This window comes from Suncus etruscus, chromosome 7, assembly GCF_024139225.1.
Source record: "Suncus etruscus isolate mSunEtr1 chromosome 7, mSunEtr1.pri.cur, whole genome shotgun sequence".
Taxonomy (NCBI): Eukaryota; Metazoa; Chordata; class Mammalia; order Eulipotyphla; family Soricidae; genus Suncus; species Suncus etruscus.
The window spans coordinates 53,081,831-53,097,369 of record NC_064854.1 but is presented as its reverse complement, the minus strand read 5'-3'; the positions used below and the strand labels follow the sequence as shown (position 1 = coordinate 53,097,369).

Below are 15,539 nucleotides of genomic sequence, written 5' to 3'. Positions count from 1 at the left end.
GCGTGCAAGGCAAACGCCCTACCGCTGTGCTACTGCTCCAGTGGCCCACAGATTCAAATTCTATTGTCACAAAGGAGCCTCCTGGACACTGTCAGGAGTCATCAATGAACATAATCATGAGTGGTCCCCAAAACAAATAAATTAAAACCTGAAAATGATCTTTTGTTCTCCAGAGTTGAGATTTTGGTCATCTTTTCTGTTGATCTCTCTCTTCTCCTTCGTCCTGGAATCAGCCTTAGTTCTTCACTTGTAGATTGTTTTCTTTGGCTGCATGTTAAACTTGGATATCATTGGTTGATTGTTGTGTGAGTGCGGGTGGCACCAGGAAAAGGTCTATAAAGATCTAGGCTGATATTTTCCATACTCTGGATATTGCAAAATTGTCCCTCTGTTGTATGACATTGCCTTAATGTCCAGCTTATTGTGTCAAAACAGCTATTCCTTTTTTTCTCTTTTTTCAATCAAGCTTTTTCTCTGCTTTCCCGTATATCCCCTGAGAGGCAGTCTCAAACAGCTTTCTTTGCAAATGTTTGCTCTGTTATGAAAGATTTACTCTTTCAGCAAAAAACCCCAAAGGAAAAAAAAAAATCCCAATTTGAGAGCCTATTGAACTGAGTTAAACCCCCAAATTATAGTGGGCATTACTGGCCAGAAACTTTCCATTTATTTAATTCTTATTTTATTTTTCTTGGTCTATTTGGTTTTCTGGTAATAATAAAAACTGGACACATTTTTTATTAAGTTTGTGTACTTGGAAATGTTTTATAGGCATGTTATTTTATGTATAATTTTTTGGAATAATTTTTTTCATGATATTTTCTGATTGTAGCTGGGTATGCTTGAAGCTCATTGATGGTTCTATTCATCTCAGAGAACTTTAATTATTTTATTAGCTGATTCTCAAAGTTTGTTTTCTTCTCAGGCCTTGTGGTCATACCATCTACAATTAATAGTATCAGTTTCCACTTTTCTAGTAACCACATTTCCTCTTTCTGATTTCTGCTATGAATAAACCCTAACATAAAATGAAGTAGAACAGAAGGTCTTGCTTTGTTTCTGATGTTAATGATGTTAATTAAAGGTGTCCCTATGGGTATTTCCCCAATAAATAATTATTTGACCCGTCAGTATCAATATGCCTTAATATGTTCAGGAAATTTTCTTCTATTCATAGAGAATGAAAGATTTTTTTTTAGTCCCCTCAGAAATGATAGCGTTGCTTTACCAATATCTTTCTAAATTGAATGACTGTGACTTTTTCTGTTTGATTCTCTGATGATTTCAAAGCCCCATTTTGTGCTATATGTGAAGACGTTATTGGTTCTTTGGTTGTGGTAGATTCTGTTCTTTGGATTTTCTTCAGCTCACTTGGTGAATCCCTTGGAATAGGTTTTTTATGTCATGACTTATAAATCAGCATCTGTCTGCACTGTCTTGTGTCTATACTAGAGGTTTCCATCCTTCATTTGAAACTGAACCTTGATCCTGGTTTCTGTCTCCCTTCTATTCCTTTCAGTTAACCACTAGTGCGTTCTTATAGTCTGAGTGATATATTGTTTTCTTTATTAATTTGGTTTCTTGAGGTATTGGTGGAGGAGGCTTTTCTATTGAAGCTAAGGATGCCTTCCCATGAAACTTGGGATGCCCCCATGATACCAGCCATGCAGTGTGGCTCAGTGATGCTATGGAGCCCCAGAGATATATCTCACAGGGTTCACCTACCCACCTTATAGAGGAGCAGTTGAGGGGACTTGGGGTACAAACCTGTGCTCCACCCCTCTCAGCTACTTCCCCAGTCCCATTTATTTTGTTTTTTAGTTTTGTTTCTTCTCTACTTCCTACATATGAATGACACCCTATGGATTACCTTCCACTGAACCTAGTCTCTCCACATTGTTCCAAAATGGTAGGAGTCTCTCTTGGTTTTGGTTTTGGGTCGCCACTAAGCATTGCTCAGGGCTTACTCCTGGCTCTTTGTTCAGGGATCACCCCTGGTGGTGGGCGTGAAGAACCACAGATTGTGGAACTCACGGCTACTTTGTGCAAGGCAAGCGCCCTACCTGCTGTACTATCTCTCTGATCCAATATTCCATCTTTTACAAACAATAGTTGATATTTCAATGTGTGTTAGGTCTTCTAAAAGACTTTAGTACTGGGACTGGAGAAATAGGACAGTAAGGAAGGCTTGCTTCGCATGGGCAACTCGAATTTCATCCAGCACCACATAAGGTCCCCCACGTCTGCTAGGAGTGATCTCTAAGCATAGAGCCAGGAGTCGAACTTGCGCACCACTAAGTGTGCTCCAAAGACAAAAAGAGGGAGTGGGAAACTGAGAGAGAGAAAGTACAGTGGGTAAGGCATTTGCCTTGCACTTGGACAATCTATGTTCAATCCCCAGCATCCTATATTGTCCCCTGAGCCAACCAGGAGTGACCCCTGAGCACTGGGCCAGGAAGTAACTCCTGAGTGGCACTGGGTATGAAAGAAAGAAAGAAAGAAAGAAAGAAAGAAAGAAAGAAAGAAAGAAAGAAAGAAAGAAAGAAAGAAAGAAAGAAAGAAAGAAAGAAAGAAAGAAAGAAAGAAAGAAAGAAAGAAAGAAAGAAAGAAAGAAAGAAAGAAAGAAAGAAGAAAAAGAAAGAAAGAAAGAATGAAAAAGAAAGAAAAAAGAAAGAAAAGAAAGAGAGAGAGAGAGAGAGAAAGAAAGAAGAAAAGAAAGAAAGAAAAAAGAAAGAAAGAAAGAGAAAGAAAGAAAGAAAGAAAGAAAAAGAAAGAAAGAAAGAGAAAGAGAAAGAAAGACAGAGAAAAAGAAAGAAAGAAAAAGAGAGAAAGAAAGAAAGAAAGAAGGAAGGAAGGAAGGAAGGAAGGAAGGAAGGAAGGAAGGAAGAGAAAGAGAGAGAAAGGAGGAAAGAAATGGGCTGGAGAGATAGCACAGCGGTAGGGCATTTGCCTTGCAAGCAGCCAACCAGGATTAACGGTGGTTTGAATCCTAGCATCCCATATGGTTCCTGATGCCTGCCAGGAGCGATTTCTGTGCAGAGAGCCAGGAGTAATCCCCGAGTGCTGCCAGGATATGCCCCCCCCAAAAAAAAGAAAGGAAAGAAAGAAAAAGAGAGATAGAGAAAGAAAAAGAGATAAAGAAGAAGAAAGAAAGAAAGAAAGAAAAGAAAGAAAGAAAGAAAAGAAAGAAAGAAAAGAAAGAAAGAAAGAAAGAAAGAAAGAAAGAAAGAAAGAAAGAAGAAAGAAAGAAGAAAAGAAAGAAGAAAAGAAAGAAAGAAAGAAAGAAAAAAGGAAAGAAAGAAAGAAAAGAAAGAAAAAGAAAAGAAAGAAAGAAAGAAAAAGAGAAAAGAAAGAAAAAAGAGAAAGAAAAAGAAAAAGAGAAAAAGAAAAAGAAAGAAAGAAAGAAAGAAAGAAAGAAAGAAAGAAGAAAAGAAGAAAGAAAGATAAGAAAGAAAAGAAAAGAAAGAAAGAAGAAGAAAGAAAGAAAGAAAGAAGAAAGAAAGAAAGAAAGAGAGAGAGAGGAGGAAGGAAGGAAGAAGGAAGGAAGGAAGGAGGGAAGGAAGGAAGGAAGGAAGGAAGGAAGGAAGGAGGAAGGAAGGAAGGAAGGAAGGAAGGAAGGAAGGAAGGAAGGAAGGAAAGAAAAGGGAAAGAAATGGGCTGGAGAAATAATTTAGGGTGTGAAGGTAATTTGCCTTGCATATGGTTACTCCTAGTCAATCCCTTGGAACTATGTGGTCTCTGGAGCCTTCCTGGATATAGGATGGAGATTTCAGAGGACCTCAGCACCAGAGGGCCCTGCATAGAATGTCCTCACAACCCCAGAAAAAGGATTCAGGTACAGAAGGCAAAACAATATCATAGAAATCCATGTACAGATCAATGATCAATGCTGTTTCCCTCCAACTTTCAGCCTCATTCCATAAACAGAGACTCATTGGCTTCTTTTGTGTGTGTGTGTGTGTTTTTTTTTTTATTTTATAATAGCTTATTTTTATTGAGGATCAGAAGTTAATATACGGTTAACATTATTTCTGCACAATCTTTCCAACAATACCCCATGGCCTGAGCACTTCTTACCTTCACAGTAGCCCAAGGGCCCCTTTCATAATAGCTCAATCCAAGCTTCTTATTGCTTATTATGAAAGCCTTACCCATTCCACCATTGACCTTTTGCACTCTGGCTGAGTTGTCTTTGAACGGGGTACCTGGTTGTCTATAGAAATCCTGTGTTTCCTGCAGATAATATTCTTCCACTATCTACAGCCATTGGCCTGTGACTGTGAGTGGTTCTGGCTTGCTTCCTTCCAATACTTGTTTCCTTTGCATCTCCTGGGTTTTCAGATGTATCTGTTTCCTCTCACATACATTTGTGTATCAGGATGGAGTGAAAGCTCAATACATAACACCCTGCCCTTGCCAACCACAATCTCCAGAACCTGGGGCCAATATGGTCCCCTGAGCCCACCAGGAGTTATTCATGAGCACAGTCAGGAGTAAACCCATAACTCAGGACTCCCCTGAGCCCCCTCTCCAAAAAAATTAAAAATCAGAGAAGGGTTCACCTTATCTGCACATTTTACCTGCATTAATGTTGGCCTTGATCACCCAGGTAAGATTTGTCAGTTCTATGTAAAGTTACTCTTTCTTCCTTTGTTCGGTATTTTTTAGATAAGAAGCTATTTGTAATTTTTCATTTTGTTCAAATTTGTCACTTCCACTTGTGGATATTTTTGTTTTGTGAGTCATGAATTTTTTAAAAACGTTGATTCATGCCTTCTGTCTAGCTTGTGGTTTTGATTTGATTCTTTCTCGAACTCCTTGAGTGAAATGAGAGGCTTATTTTTTTTTATTTCTTTTTTAAGGCTCCAAGTGTTTGATGGTAGCTGCTCCCTGGTCGGCCAGGGACCGTTTGTTTCAACATTAATGATGTTATTTATCCTGTTTTCCTTTAAGGGAGAAAGAAATATATTCCTTGGAACTTCCGGCTTTTGGAGCCTTGTCAGGTTTTATTTTGGCTTCTTAGACAAGCCTTTTCTCTACCGCCATGAATCCATTGCAAGTTCTGCTTACTGTTGGCAAAACAAAGTGGAGTCATAGTTTTCTGGGGACATGAACATATTTCTTTGGCTTAACACTGCCTAGTCACCCCAGAAACAGAACGAGAAACCAGCAGGACCTCAAAACAGAGACTGAGCCAATCACCATGAATTTGAGGAGTGGTTAGCCTACACCAGGCTCTGCTCAGGACTGAATTCCTGGCTTGAAACTTCGGGATCACTCCTATGCCCCTATGGCCCTTCTGGGGGTGTCGCCAGAGACTGGATTTAGGTTAGCTGCATGCAAGGTTAGTACCTTACCCCCTGTCTTTTCTCTCTCTCTCTCTCTCTCTTCTCTCTCTCTCTCTCTCTTCTCTCTCCTCTCTCTCTCTCTCTCTCTCTCTCTCTCTCTCTCTCCTCCCCCAGGACCACAATTTTTCACTATTGTATTTGGTTTGGGAATGACACCCAGGGGTGCTAAGGGGCCACTGCAGGCTCTGGGCTCCAGAATCCCTCACATCTATTATAGGAGGCCTTAGGCCCTGGGGATACCCCACTTAGCTGGGATGCTACTTCTCTGGACAACATAAACTAGGGTTCTCTCATTGCAAGGATAGTGCTGCTCTTGACACACTTGCATCCCGATCACCAGCAGGTCTGTGGTAAAGCTGGTTGGACACAATGGATGTGGGATGTGGATCTGGGCCTCTAGACTAAGAAAGGCCAAAATTATGTGATTTGCTACTCCTTAGATGGATCTGGAAGGCTTCAAGCGAGGAAAATAAACCAGAGAAAAGCCAAGACCAATGTGATCCTTCCATAATTTGATGTCTGAAAATCATTTTAGGAGCTTTTGTTGTCCATTAGAGAAACATTATAAACATTATAAAAAACAATGTGTTTTTATATTTTTTAATTTATGTTTCAGTTTTATTTGAAGCAGAAATATAAGCATTTTAGTTTGCTGGGGACATTGGTAGTAGGATGTGCACTGGTGAAGGGTATTGTACACTATAAGACTAAAACTCAATTATGGCTTCTTTCTGCGGGAGGCGTCTCAGAAGACACCAACAAACATAATCTCTCAGGACCAAACCCGGTAAGATATCCCCACCCAACGAACGTGGGAGCTGATTCTTGCAGAGTAATTGAGCACCAGAGAGCCATTATAAAGGACTGCTGTCCTGCTCTCTGCCTGCTTTTTGAGTGGAGCTGTTCATTTAGCTCCACAGCTGTGTGTATCTTTTAACCGCTGAACCCCACCCCAGCACATAGTAAAAACCACACTACAAGCATCACAATGAGGAAACCACGCAGGACAACCCATGTATAGAGATGGCTGCTCTGATGACCTGAAAAGTACCAAACAGCTAGGTATCCTCTCAGTAAAGGTGTTTAGAGAAGAATTACAAAGGATGTTTATGGAGCTAAAAGAAAGCATAGATAGACTTGAATGAAACACAAATAAGAATCAAGAGGGTATAAAGATTGAAATTAGAGAACTTCATACTGAAGTAACAGGTCTGAAAAATTTGGTTTATGAATTGAAAACCTCAATGGAAAGTTTCTCCACTGGAGTAACGGTGGCTGCAAAGGGTCAGTGAGCCAGGGGATAAGATGCAGAACAACTCTATAGAGCAAAAGAGATTGGAAGAGACCTTAAAGAAAATGATCAATGTTCTAAACTACTCAAAGAATGTGAACAGATGAAAGTAGAAGTCTTTGATAAACTCAACAGAAACAACATAGGAATCATTGAAGTCCAGAGACCCAGGAAGAGAATAATAATAAGAGGAGTTGGAGAAAGAGTGAGAAGAGGAAGAGAAGGAAGAAGAGTAAGAAGAATAAGGCAAAGAAGGGTAAGAAGAATAATGTGAAGAAAAGTAAGGAGAAGGGGAAGGTGAAAAGGAAGAAGAAAAGAAGAGGAGGAAGAAGGAGAGTAAGAAAAAAGGCAAAGAAGAGTAAGAATGAAAAGAAGAGAAAGAAAAAGAGAGGAAGAAGAGGAGGAAGGAAAAGAAGACAAGAAAAGAAAAGAGGAGAAGGAGGAAGCTAAGGATGTGTTTCAATTTGTAGAGTGATGACCTATATATCTCAATGCCTAGATTTGATCCCAAATAATCTCATGTTCATGCTCTATTATTCTCACAATGTGTATAAATTCGTTTATATCTGTATGTATAAAAATATGTGATATACTTTTATGCATGCTCACATCTAATAAAGCAACTGTAAAAAAATAATACAGGCAGGGGTAGGGAAGGTGGGAGGGGGCAGTGGTGGTGAGAATGTTGCATGGTGAAGGGGGGTATTCTGTTATGACTGAAACACAACTACAATCACGCTTGTAATCATGGTGCTTAAATAAAAATTTTATTTAAAAAAACTCAATTATGGGGCCTGGAGAGATAGCACAGCGGCGTCTGCCTTGCAAGCAGCCGATCCAGGACCAAAGGTGGTTGGTTCGAATCCCGGTGTTCCATATGGTCCCCCGTGCCTGCCAGGAGCTATTTCTGAGCAGACAGCTGAGAGTAACCCCTGAGCACCACTGGGTGTGACCCAGAAACCATAGAAAACAAACAAACAAACAAAAACTCAATTATGAACAACTTTGTAACTGTGAAAAAAACCCCATCTGTGTTATGAAGAACCTTGTAAATCATGATGTTTAAAGTAATTTTTAAAAATCAAATAAATCTCCAACATTTTAGGTTGTGTTGAAGATACAAGTAGGCAAGCTTAAAGAACAAATAATGTCAATATCTTATTCCCAAAGATGTTTAAAATGTTATTTGGCAGAGAGATAGCACAGCAGTGGGACATTTGCCTTGCATGCTGCTGACCTGGGTCAGATCTGAGTTCAATCTCCAGAATTCATAGAGTCCCTTGAGCCTGCCAGGAGCAATTTCTGAGCACAGAACCAGGAGTAATCCATGAGCACCATCAGTATGCTCACCCTCCCAAAAAAAAGAATGTTATTTGTGAGTACAGCAGATAAGGCATGTGGCTGACCTGGGTTCGATCTCAACATCCTATGTGGTCCATATTGCCAGGACTGATTTCTGAGTGTAGAGTGAGGAGTAACCCAAAGAAAGTTTGTATTAGAACCAAAATCCATCCATTATTCAATGTAATTGCATAATTCACACACACTTTTCTCAGAAAAAAAAAACACAACACTAGAGTTCAAAGAAATGTCATGTCTATAATTTGCAGCTCTGAGCAGTGTAGCCAACGACATTTGATGTTTTGAGGAAATTGGAGTAATCAAAGTAAACTTTTTTTCTGATTTTATTTTCTCAACAAGTCTGGCAGATCAAACATTTCTGTGGTACGTGATGTTTAAATAAAGTAATTTTAATTTACAAACAGAAAATGAGAGCTTGGGAGGCTGGGAAGTTCTCCAAACCTCATTGCTTCTTGTTACTTGGTTCTTTCCACTCCTTTTCCATGCACAAACCTTTATCTGCACTGGTTTTCCTGGTCTGATGAGTGAAATGATATTAGGTAAGGTTCAAAGGCATTCAAATGCTAAGTTCACCTCCTGTAAAGTTTCCCTCATAGTTAAAGTCATTCTGAATGTGGCTTAAAGTCAAGGATGCTGAGATGGAGGAGATATCCTGTGGGTCCAGATTAAGCCAATAGAATCATAGGACTCTAATGGGGTGGGGGGGAGAATACCAATGTGAAAGGGCAACATCAGGAAGGAAATGAAAAGTTAAGATGATGCTTTACTTGAGCAGATGGAGCATCACTGTATTATGTAGCCCCAAATCGAAGTCACTCTTAAGGAGAGTCCAAAAGCAAGTAAGTTTTTTTTTGTTTTGTTTTGGGGTCCCACCGGTGGTGCTCGAGTTACTCCTGGATCTGCACTCACTCCTGGCAAGCTCAGGGGACCATATGGGAAGCCAGAAATCGAACCAGAGTCTTTCCAGGATTGACCATGTGCAAAGCAAACACACTTCTGCTATGCTATCACTCCTGCCCCAACAAGTAAGTCTTAAAGAACTTCCCAATGAGTTGGGAATAGCATCCAAGCAAGGAGTATCCTTGGTTTAGAAGCAATGGGCCTGGGATTGGAAGAGAAGAAATGAGAAATGTTTCTCTGTAAGGTGCAAGGGAAGTGAACTTGTCATCATTTGTTATGTTGCTTTGGTTTTATTTTTTATTTAGGAAGGTGTGTGGTGGGAGAGAAAGGAAAAACAGAAACCCAGGTTTCTCTAAGAATGGAAAAGGACCAAACAAAGTAGAAGAGACTAGCAATCAAGATGCATGTTCAAGGAAGAATGTGGGCTTGCAGAGCAAACCAACATCAATATTTAAAAAAATGTGATTTCTGTTCTTTCACTTTATTAAGACATCTCTTTTCCATTTCATCTTCCTCTCTGTAGCAAAGCAACAGGGGTGTGTGTTACCATATCTCTAACAACAAATCTTTTCCAGGGCCAGAGATATGGGTTAGTGGATAGGGTCCTTGCTTTAGCATGTGACCGAGCTGGATTTGCAGAGTCAAGAGTAAGCCCTGAATACCACTGGGTGTGTTCCTTCACCCAAACCAAACCACACCAAATTCCAACCTTGTTTCTAGCCATGTTGAAGAGGTGGAGGGAGAGCAGAGCCAATGCTTGGCTTTGCATTCATTACTCCCTGGCCCTTTATTTTACCCTGCAATAAGCTGTTGGTTCAATTCCTGCTGTCACTTCACTATCCATGGCCAGAGAAGAGCCCTAGGAAATATATCAGAATATTTAGTGACTTCAAGAAAAGAAAAGGGCATTAGCCTAAATCTAGGTCTTGTGGGCCAAGTCTAATGGTTAAACTTGGGCATGGTATTTTGTTTTGTTCTGTTTTATTTTTGGTTTTGGGCCACATCCAGTTGTGCTTCCCCCTGGCTATGCCTCAGGCATCACTCCTGATGAGCTCAGGGGTGCAGGGGATCAAAGTGGGGTATCCTGACCTCTGTAGTGTGGCTCTGGCCCCTAATCACATCATTTTATGCAGGAAAACAAGAACTATCTAAAGCACTGAAGAGCCTCAGGGTTCTAACTGAGCCACCAGCTGCATCAGAACGCAGTGCTGCTCTGGAACGAATGGCCCTAGAGCCTGCGCACAGCAGATGCCAGATACATCTTACATAATACCAATGCCCGGGATGGGCCGGGAACTCTGCTCAGCCACAAGATGCCAACTGCCCTGGAGCATTCGGTGCGGTTGCTCAAGAGCAATGGATCTTAGCCCATGACTCACCATTTGCCCTGAGGAGCCTGAAGTTGTTGGTCTGAGCCTTGCTCCGACTGATCAGTACCTTTCAGATCAAAATGTTCTCATTTGTTCGCCTTCCTTTATCTTGGATCAAGGTCGTTTTTTAGGGGCAGGAGAGATTGTACGACAGGAAGAATGTTTTTCTGTGAAAGCAATCGGCCTGGGTTCAATTTCTGGCACCCATTTGATCCCCTGAGCCCATCAGGAGTGATCCCATAGTATAGAGTCAGGAGTCAACCCTGAACACCACTGGGTGTGGCCCCCAAACAAAAGAAGTTAAGTCGCTGTTGCTGCAGTTGCTGTTGCTGTTGTTGTTGTTGTGTGTATAATTCAAGCTGGAAAAAAGAAATTCAACAACCAAATCCCATTATCAAAAGTTAATACAAGATCTGCTAAATTGTCAAAAATTCTGAATCATTATCTACCCCGTTTGCTTCCAACCACCACCGACTCTAAACTCTGTGTGGTGGCTTAAAGCTTCTGAGATGACCTTTCGACTTAGCCCTTTCATCAATGGGTGTCTTCCTTCCGCTTTCCCCCACAATATGAAGCACTCACTCTATGTCAGGCTCTGCCTCAAGTTTTTTAGGTGCAATATCTGATTTTTGCATTCATAGCAGCCAGAGGGAAGACATAACTTCAGTGTCATTTTATAAGCTAAGTAAGACCCCAATATTGAAGAACTTGGCCACAAGAACATAAACATTGCAGGCAGAGCCAGAAATCTACCCTTTGATGGACTGACCGAACTGTGACAGGCATGCCTTCCCAGAATGTAATGCTCCATCCTACCACCATATTGAAACTACCATTGAAATACTTGGTCATTAGCTCATCATCATGCTAAGTAGTTGGTGATTAGTTTTAATGCCACTTTTCCATCCTTGCTGTCTCAATCTCAGTTAATGTCAGTGCCAGAGTCAGAGTGGTAGCACAGTAGTAGGGTGTTTGTCTTGCATGCAGCTGGCCCAGGATAGACACAGGTTTCGATCCTGGCATCCATATGGTCCAGAGAGCCTGCCAGGAGCAATTTCTGATAGAAGAGCCAGGAATAACCTCTGAGTGCCATCGGGTGGTGACCCAAAATCCAAAAACTGAAAAAATAAATACCAACACCCCAATTTCTCAGCTATTTCCTCCCCAATTTTTACCCTCAAGTATAACCTGATGTGTTCCCTTCTTCCCCATCTGATTTATCTGACTTCAATAAAAGAAGTACATTTAGTTAGATAGCTCAGGGCATCAGGGATCCTCTGTGGTGCTAGTGCTCTAACCAAGTGGCTGGCCACATGTAAGGCACATGCCCTACAAACTGTATTATCACCTTGGTCTAAATTCAATTTATTTTGTTTTCACATTAAAAATATAGAATGCTTCACGAATTTGTGTTCATCACTTGAGCAGGGGCCATGCTAATCTCTGTATCGTTCCAATTTTAGTATATGTGCTGCCGAAGTGAGCACGTAAATTCAATATTTTTTAAAAACTAGAACTGAACCAAATGAACAAAATGAGTGCAATGATGATTCTGAACATTGGTATCCAAAAGTTTCTATAGACAACAAGCAAGTAAGGTATACTTCAAATCTAGGGCTGTGTGATTGTACAGCAAGTAGAGAGCTTGTCTCATACCTGGCCAAACCAAGCTCTATTTTTAGAACCCTAATATGGTAATATGGTACCCCAAACCAGCCCAGAATGACTTCTGAGTGCAGAGCCAAGAGAAAGCTCTGAGCACCACCAGGTGTCATTCCTATCACCCCCAAAATTCCACAAATTAAATATGCAATATAAATGATTCAAAAATGTAAGAAAACTATAAAGTATAAAAAGAAGTACTCATTTGTAGGGTTGTGAAAAATTAGAAGAAAGAATGACATACAAAAGTGTCAAAAGTCACAGAGTTGCACATCTAGAGGAGATGGATCATTTATCAGTAAAGTACTCAGAACCATAATTAATCCAAAAATAAGGCAAAGACCAATTTGAACAGAAAATACAGTAAAGATTATGAAGATCTTTTGCTAAAAATGTTACCTACAGAGGCTGGAGTGGTAGCATTAGAGGTAAGGCGTCTGGAAAGTGTTAGCCTAGGAAGGATGCGGTTCGATCCCCTGGCATCCCATATGGTCCCCCAAGCCAGGAGTGATTTCTGAATGCATAGCCAGGAGTAATCCCTGAGCATCACTGGGTGTGCCCCCCGCAAAAAATGTTACCTACAGGTTTCAGAGTTTGAATCTGTCCAGAATTAAATAGCTAGACTATGCCTATTAGTGAAATGATTCAGGCCACAGGAAAAATACAGAGGCTCCTGATATATGCCCCAAAATTGGTACAATTTTTACACCAAAACTTTGTAGGGAACAAAGAAATGGCCATAATCTTATTTTGGTGCTTACATGCCAAACATTCTTCTCTAAGAAATCAAATGAGACCTAGGAACATAAAGAACAAAGCACGATTAATTGGGATTTATTAGAGGACTAGAAAGTGAGATCATTCAGAGCAAAATCACAATAATTTGTGGTATATTTTTAAAAAGATAGTATGGTAATAATATCCAGAGACAACAAAGACAAGTTGAGGGCCAGGAAGTCTGGTTCATGGTGGGAAATTTGCCACAAAGAGCAGGGAAGTGCAGTTAGGGGAGAGAAGGGAGCACCATGACAATGAACATTGGGAATGATCATGCTGAACAAGAACTGGGTGCTGAAAGGAGGGAAAGTGATTTGTAGGATACCCCTTCACTAACAATACTGTGAATCATAGTACCTAAAAGAAGAAAAGGGAGGGAGAGACAGAGAGAGAGAGAAACAGAGAGAGACAGAGAGACAGAGACAGAGAAAGACACACACAGAGAAACAGAGAGAGAGAGAGAGAGAGAGAGAGAGAGAGAGAGAGAGAGAGAGAGAGAGAGAGAATGTCTGCCCCAGAGGCAAGGGGAAGGACAGGAGGGAAACTGGGACATTGGACATTGGATTGGTGGCGAGAAATGTACACTGTGGAAGGGTATTGCTCATTGTATGACTGAAACTAAATCATGAACAAGTTTGTAACTGGGAAATATAATACAACTTTATTACGAACAACTTTGTAACCATGATGTGTAAATAAAGTAGTTAAAAATAAAAAAGTGAAATCTATGTAAGCATTAGAATAAGGAGGAAATGGAATCTTACCTGCAAACACAATATTGAAAAAGGGAAGGGGGGGCTCTTGCCTTACATGCAGCCAGTTCTTATATCCCAGCACCCCATATGGTTCCCTGAACACCACCAGGGTGAGCCCTGCCTGAGCTCAGAATCAAGTCCTGAACACTACTGGGTGTGGTTAAAGAACAAATATTATTAAATTAATTCAAGTTCCAGAACACTTTACAGAGGGTAGAACTTGTGGAATAATTGAGTGAGATATTAAACCAATACTACTCTGAAAATCCTTAGTAAAGCTGGACAGAGTGTTTTAAATGAAATCCTCTCTGACTCTAGAAGATTCCGAGAAATGACAACTATTGGATGAAGATTCTGTGATATCTCTTGCCTGGTATCTCTACACTCATGGGAACATCTTTTTGTTTGTCTGTTTTGTTTTGTTTTGGGGTCACACCCAGTAGCACTTGGGTTACTCCTGGCACTTGAGTTACTCCTGGTTCTGCACTCAGAAATTGCTCCTGGCACCCTCAGGGCACCATATGGATGCCAGGATTCGAACCACCATCTGTCCTGGATCTGCTGCATGCAAGGCAAACACCCTACTGCTCTCCGGGCCCCTGGAACATATTTTAAAAGCTGGGTTTCTTTCTCCCTCCCTCTAAAAGATGGGTTTCTCACTCCTTCCCTCCTTCTTTCCATCCCTCCCTCCCTTCCCTCCTTCCTTTTCTCCTTCTTCCCTCCCTCCCTCCCTTCCTCTCTTCCTCCCTCCCTTCCCAGGAATTATTCCTGCCTCTGTGCTTAGGAATTCCTCCTGACAACCACATGGGGTGACTGAGATCAGGAGGGTTATCATTCTTATTTTTTTTTTTATTTTTATTTTTATTTTTATTTTGGTTTTTGGGCCACACCCTGTGATGCTCAGGGGTTACTCCTGGCTATGCGCTCAGAAGTTGCTCCTGGCTTCTTGGGGGACCATATGGGACGCCAGGGGATCGAACCGTGATCCGTCCTAGGCTAGCGCAGGCACCTTACCTCCAGCGCCACCGCCCGGCCCCCTTATTTTTATTTTTGAAATCACACCTGGCAGCTTTCAGAGGTTACTCCTGGCTTAGTACTTGGAAGTCATTTCCTGCAGAGCTTAGGATACCAAGTTAGGAACTGGGCATCCAACCTGAACCTCCTGCATGAGAAATTCATGTTCAATACAACCAGTTATCTTTCGAGCCTACTTTGATGCAAGTGGCAAGAGTTTCTCTGGGGCCAGCAACTCGACTGAGACCAAAGCATAATATCTCCTCACATTAAGCTTGTCCAGAATCTTTTTTTTAGGGGGAGGTCACAGCTTACTCTTGACTCTAGGTTTGGGGATCACTGAATGGAACCAGGGTCCTCTGCATGCAAGGTAAATGTCTTCCCCTTGTACTATCTCTCTGGCCCTGATCACCTGCTTCAAGTTGCCCCTACCTGTTAGGTTACACTTCATTTTATCCAGAACAAAGATCATCCCTGATTGTTTACAACAAAGATTGTCTTCTATGTAAACCTGGCTGGACAGGCTCAGGATAGCATGAGCTATCTGACCTTACTATGTACTTACTGCCCCAACCAGGGGTGGTCTCTGTACTCATTAAAAAATGATAGTTCTTTGGATGTGGAGAGAAAGGAACTCTTTTTCACTGCTGGTGGGAATGCCATCTAGTACAACCTTTATGGAAAGCAATATGGAGATTCCTTCACAAACTGGAAATTGAGCTTCCATACGATCCAGCTATACCACTCCTAGGAATATACCCTAGGAACACAAAAATACAATACAAAAATCCCTTCCTTACTTCTATATACACTGCAGCGCTATTTACAATAGCCAGACTCTGGAAATAACCAAGATGCCCTTCAACAGATGAGTGGCTAAAGAAACTGTGGTATATATACACAATGGAATACTATGCAGCCATCAGGAGAGATAAAGTCATGAAATTTTCCTATACATGGATGTACATGGAATCTATTATGCTGAGTGAAGTAAGTCAGAGAGAGAGAAAGATGCAGAATGGTTTCACTCATCTATGGGCTTTAAGAAAAATGAAAGACATTT

At 41.0% G+C, this 15,539-nt stretch overlaps 1 non-coding gene across 1 annotated transcript; it reads right to left on the bottom strand.

The window, feature by feature from the left end:
* Positions 1 to 11,651: 11,651 nt before the first annotated feature.
* On the bottom strand, positions 11,652 to 11,755 carry LOC126015321 (U6 spliceosomal RNA). Its single transcript, XR_007498197.1, has one exon. It is a non-coding gene; the product is annotated as a U6 spliceosomal RNA (small nuclear RNA).
* Positions 11,756 to 15,539: the final 3,784 nt, after the last annotated feature.